A 6660-nucleotide genomic window follows, 5' to 3' on the forward strand; every position below is an offset into this window, starting at 1 on the left:
AGTGCAACCTACTTACATGAATGCAACTACGACTAGTGCTAATATCTACTTGGTTAGGAACAAATCAACCTTCCTAAGATATATGCAAGCATGTAGGGTACGATGGTGGTCAATATATATGACTTACCAATTTTCAAGCATCAAGTGCAATATATACAACCTTGCATGAAGAATGCTCGTGAAAGCCGGGAATCATGAATTAGAGCCTTCGAACCCTCACCGGAAGTGTTTACACTCTATTCGCTCAAGTGTCTAGGGTTGATTCTCTCAATTTTCTCCTAATCATGCTCTCCAAGATTTGTTCTCCATCTAACAATCAACATTTATTCCATGCATGTGTACAAATATCATGAGGTCTTGTCTTTAGGTTGTAATGGGGCTAGGGTTAAGGTGGGATGCATTTTTGGTTGAGTGAGTTTGAAATTTGAATCTTTGATAAGCTTAAACTTCCCACCTAACCTATGACATCCTATAAAATTAAATTCCAACCTAACTACCCATTTTTCACTCTTTCACATACTCCTGTATTCCTTTTTAATTTCACAACACCTATGCATTGATTTTAGTGGACTATACTTTGATTTAGGGCATTTTGTCCCCTTTTTATTCCTTTCTTTTTTTTTCTTTTCCTTTCTTTTTCTATATATATATATATTTTCTTTTTTCATATTATATTATTTTTTTTCTTTTTCTTTTGTTTTTCTCATTATTTTTTTACAAGGGTCTCAATGCATAAGGTTTTACATTTGACCAATACATGAGTATGTACCCGATTCCCAATATTTTAAATAACAATACAAAAACTACCCCTTTTATTCACCCAATGTCCCAAGGTTCCCACACTTGAATGCTACTCACACACACTAGCCTAAGCTAATCAAAGATCCAAATAAGGACTTATATTGTTTTCCGCTTTAAGGCTTGTAATGTGCTAAATTGAGAACAAGTGGGTTAAGCGTAGGCTCAAAATTGGCTAACAAGGGAAGATAAGAGGTAAGGCTATTTGGTACGTGGGCTAACGAAGTGATGGCCTCAATCATATAAATGCATGAATACAAGGAATAATGGACATATAGACTCAAACAAAGCAAGGATCACACTCATAGAGAGAAAACAATTGCACACAAGAAGGAGAATAAGTGACTATAAGATGTAGCCACAAAACAAGGCTCAAGGCTCACTAGCTTGTGTTCTTAACTCAAAATTCATGTTCCAAAATACAATTCTTCAAGCAAGTTTGACATTAAAATATTCAAAATTGGCAATGCCATGGTTGCCCCAAAGTATTAGTTTCCTAAGAGAGAGTTTCATTGTTCCAACCAAGTAAACTTATCATGCAAATGATGTCAAAGAAAACCTAATCATGCAACCTATCCTAACTACAAAGGAGTTCAAAGAATGAAAATTTATTCAGGTGTTACCTACGGAGATCGGTCAGCCGACCTCCCCACACTTAAAACTTAGCACGGTCCTCCGTGCTATAGGTGATGCGCAATGGGTGGCCGAGTCCCGAGTGTCCCTCATCTCCATTGTCATCGCTATTTCTGCTTGAAGTAGCGGTGGATGTGGAGATATCTGGTTCCTCCATAGGTGGGGTGACAATGCTTAGAAGTTTCTTCACGTGAGCATATCGGCGTTGGTTACGCCTCTCATAACGGTCCAACTTCTTGTGAAGGTCTTCAAGGTGTTGGGTGGCTGATTTTTGTGGTGTGGATGATGTAGTGATGTTGGGAGTTGGTGTGGGTAGTCCAATGTCCTTGGTGAATTCCAGGGGCTTGAGGCACCTCTTGGTCGGAATAACATCGCCCTCGACCGGAATTGAGGTCCTCCTATCCTTAGCCTCTTGGTGGACGCCGGCTGTTGCTACTAATTCGGTTACCATAGCGGGGAATGGTAGATTTCCGTTGGCATGAATGCGCCCCATGGATTGGCGAATAGCATGCGAAATGTCGACCAGTTTCTCGGTTAGGATGCACCATATCAATAAGGCAAGCTCGGCGGTAATGGATGACCCATGGGTGCTCAGGAGCACGTAGTGAGCTAGAATTTGAGCCCATGCCGTGGCTTCTTGAGTGAGGTAACGTGCATCCAAACCTTTTGGTCTTTGCTTTATGGTCCCCCGAATCCAACATGCGTCGGGTAAAGCAATTACGCGGAGGACCGCGCTCCAATCGAAGTCACGGTCGTCGCATGCTGTCAAGACTTCTTGATAGGCATCATATCCATCCGCTAATGGCCCAATCCCAAGGACTCCTCGGATGGTTTCCACTGTGACTGACACTTGTTTCCGGCGCACAAATATTGATATGAGAAGGGGTGAGTGGTAGTTGGAGTAGAATTCCACCACCCATGATAAATTGGCCTCTTTTGGTTGCCTCAAGAGGAACCTCCATTGCCTCCGGTCAATGTGTGGCATCACTATCGGAGTGAGGTGGCCCGGTAGGACTAGAAGAGGCTCTGGGTGAAAATTCCTTTCAATCATCCTTGAGTAAACAAGCTCGCAGTAGCGGTTAGGGAACTTGTTGGAATCCTTTGGAGGGTTGTCCTTCTCTAGAACATCAACAGGGCCCTTAGCCTTCTTTAGAAGTGGTTTGGCCGTTAGTTCTTGGCGCACTCTATTGGAGGTTGGCTTCTTCGGGGCTTTCCCTTTGTTCTTTTTGATGACCATCCTGCGATAGTAAAAGGGAGATAACGTCAAACCCAAAGAAGCGTAATTGAATGCGATTATGCAAATGAGAAATTGTGCCGTAAGAATATGGGTATCCTTATTACATGACAGCTGCAACATGTAACTAAGATGACATGTGATGAGCAAGGCAAATCATTGGCATGTGGTATAGGGGTGGTTTAAGCATGCAAGGAAAAGGCATGAGAAGCATATACCCTCAAATACCAAAGTGGAAATCAATTTATGAAATAGTGAGTGGGTGGATTGTAGAATGTGAAGGTGCACTCAAAAGTGACTAGTGAAGAAGCAATGAGTCAAAATGAGCTCAAAACTCATGTACGCCTTTCCTCAAACACTTGGCGTGCATCCTTTTTGTAGTATGTAAATAGATGAGGGGGAAAGCAATGTAACATTCCACAAACCAATATTAATCACTACAATGCATAGTGGTTGTAAGAAAATCATGCAACACATCTCATCTACCAATGCAAAAGAAGTTAGGACCCAAATGCCCATGAAGAGTTAATTGGAAAAGAAGAGCAAAAACACCCCAAAGAAGTAACTAAAAGAGGGAGGAGGAAGAGAGAGAGACTACCTAAAAGAAAATGAAATTAACTAACTAAGAAGCAGAAAGGGAGAAGTAGAGCAAGAGGGAAGCCTAGTATAGTACCTTGAGATAGATGGAAAAGGGTATGGGAGAAGAAGTTGTAGAGTGGAATGATGGAGAATAGAGGGGGCAATGTAGGGGCCACCGGAGGTGGGTGGTCACCGGTGGTGATGGTAGGAGGTGGTTGATTGGAAGGAGAAATGGTAGTAGGTAAATAGTTAGTAGAGGGGGTAAGAAGGAAAAGGGGAAAGAAGAATGAAGGGAGCAAGTATGCTCCCTCATTATGTTTACGTCAGTCACCCACGCGTGCGCGCACGGTGCGCGCTCGCGCAAGGAAACGGGGTGGGGTGATGGCGCGCGCACACACATTGCGCGCACGCGCCCATGTGCTTGTGCTGGTAGCACAAGGGTGGCTTAGAGGTGGCACAACTTTCTGGAAGAAGTACCAGAAGTTGGCTGCAGGGCTGTTGGCGCGCGCGCGCATGGTGCGCGCACGCGGCAATGCAGTTATGCCTCAGGCATGAGATGGGCCTGGGGTTGGCCTAACTCTCTGTGGAGTGGCCTAGAGGTTGGTGCAGTACCTCGTTTTGTGAGTATATGGACGCGCTGGCGCCTAGTGCGCGTACGCGACAGAGGTGGTGGGCCGGTAGCTTAGTGCAGGCGCGAGAGTGGCTTAACTCTCTGGAATATGTACCAGGAGTGCACAGGGGCGATCGGCGCGCGCGCCAGGTGCGCTAGCGCGTCGATCTGTGGATTTGCCAAAGAGCGCGTACGCGCCATGTGCGCGCACGCGTGAGTGGCCTGTGCCTCAGGCATGGTGCTGGCATAGTGTGGGCGCAACTCTCTGGAAAATGTATGGAGGGGTACTTTTTGCAATCCACGCGTCCGCGCACGCCGCGCATCCGCGTGGATTGTCGAAAAATGCTTCATGGGCGCGTACGCGCCAGGTGCGCGCACGCGCGGAAGGGTGCCTTTTTCAAGTTTGCATGTTTTCGCACCACTTTCAGCATTCTAACCCTCCAACCAGCCGCTTTAAGCACTATAGAAGGATGTTTAAACATGATAAAGTACCAAATGAACTCAACAAATGAAACAAAATTTGAAATGAAATCAAGCTACAACTACATCAATTACCTAGTTACCAAACATGAAGTCAAGTGTTAAGCAAGTATCAATCAAAGAAGAATTCAATGGCTATGTACAAATGGTCGATCTTACCATGGTGGGGTGTCTCCCACCTAGCACTTTTGTTTACCGTCCTTAAGTTGGACTTCCACTAGCTCAAAGTTCTTATTCAAGAGATGCATCCCTCATGAGGAACACTTCGAATTCCTTGGAGTTCTTTCTTTGCTCACCATGGTACAATTTGAGACGGTGCCCATTTACCTTGAAAATGTCCGGACTTGATGGGTGGCGTAAGTGGTAGACCCCATAAGGTTCTACTTTCTCTACTTGGTAAGGTCCATCCCATCTTGATCTAAGCTTTCCGGGTAGTAATCTCAACCTTGAGTTATAAATGAGGACTAGTTCACCGGGTCTAAATTCTCTTCTCCTAATGTTCTTGTCATGAATGGCTTTCATCTTTTCCTTGTAGAGTCTAGAATTGTCATAGGCTTCTAATCTTAAGCATTCCAATTCTGCTAATTGAAGCTTTCTCTCTACTCCGGCTCCACCCAAACTTAGATTGCATTCCTTTATGGCCCAATATGCTTTGTGTTCGATTTCCACCGGTAAGTGGCATGTTTTACCATATACAAGCCTAAAAGGGCTCATGCCGATGGGTGTTTTGTAAGCCGTTCGATATGCCCAAAGTGCATCGGAGAGCTTAGCGCTCCAATCCTTCCTATTCGGCTTCACAATCCTTTCCAACACATGTTTAATTTCCCGGATAGAAACCTCAGCTTGGCCGTTTGTCTGAGGGTGGTAGGCCGTGGCGACTTTGTGTATGATGCCATACTTTCTCATGAGGTCGTCCATTTTTTTGTTGCAAAAGTGAGATCCTTGGTCACTTATGATTGCTCTTGGGGAGCCAAAGCGACAAATGATATTGTTCCTCACAAAAGAATAAACAACATGAGTATCATCCGTTCGGGTGGGGATTGCCTCCACCCATTTTGACACCTAATCGACGGCTAACAAGATGTAGAGAAAGCCATTGGAATTTGGAAATGGTCCCATGAAGTCGATTCCCCATACATCAAAGATTTCACAAAAAAGCATATTTTGTTGGGGAATTTCGTCCTTCTTAGAAATATTTCCAAACCGAATGCATTGGGGACAAGATTTACAATAGAGGGAAGAATCTTTGAGAAGGGTTGGCCACCAAAATCCGCAATCAAGGACCTTTCTTGCCGTTCTTTGGGGGCCGTAGTGGCCACCCCGTTCGGAAGAATGGCAAGCGTCCAAGATTGCTTGGAATTCGGTTTGAGGTATGCACCGTCGCACTATTTGGTCCGCTCCACACCTCCACAAATAGGGATCGTCCCAAATATAGTAATTGGATTCACTTTTCAGCTTATCCTTTTGATGTTTGTTGAGATTGGGAGGGAAGGTGCGTGAAACCAAGTAGTTTGCTATTGGGGCATACCAAGGAACTACTTCCGAGATTGCGTGTAAACCATCTAGAGGAAAGGAGTCATTGATAGGAGTGGTGTCGCCTTTTGTGTGTTCGAGGCGACTTAGATGGTCCGCCACTAAGTTTTGGGAACCACTCCTATCCTTGATCTCCAAGTCAAATTCTTGTAATAAAAGCACCCAACGAATTAATCTCGGTTTTGATTCCTTTTTGGCCAACAAATACTTTAGTGCCGCGTGATCCGAGTACACTACTACCTTGGAACCAAGAAGATAGGCTCGGAACTTGTCCAAAGCAAAAACAATGGCTAGGAGTTCCTTTTCGGTAGTAGTGTAGTTGGATTGGGCTCCGTCTAGTGTTTTGGAAGCATAAGCTATGACATAGGGAATCTTACCCTCGCGTTGTGCTAACGCGGCTCCTATCGCATAATTCGAGGCATCGCACATGATTTCAAATGGTTGAGTCCAATTCGGTCCTCGCACAATAGGAGCTTCTGTCAATGCTACTTTAAGTTTGTCATATGCTTCCATACATTCCTTGCTCAGTTCAAATTCAGTGTCCTTTTGTAGTAGTCGAGAGAGAGGTAAGGCCACCTTGCTAAAGTCTTTGATGAATCTCCGGTAGAATCCTGCATGTCCAAGAAAAGAGCGGACTTCCCTCTCGGAGGAGGGGTAAGGTAAACTAGATATGACATTTATTTTTGCCGGATCTATGGAGATGCCTTCTTTTGAGACTATGTGTCCCAAAACAATGCCTTGTTTGACCATGAAATGACATTTTTCAAAATTTAAGACAAGGTTTGTTTTGGTG

The sequence above is a fragment of the Arachis stenosperma genome, chromosome 4, assembly GCF_014773155.1.
Source record: "Arachis stenosperma cultivar V10309 chromosome 4, arast.V10309.gnm1.PFL2, whole genome shotgun sequence".
Lineage (NCBI taxonomy): Eukaryota > Viridiplantae > Streptophyta > Magnoliopsida > Fabales > Fabaceae > Arachis > Arachis stenosperma.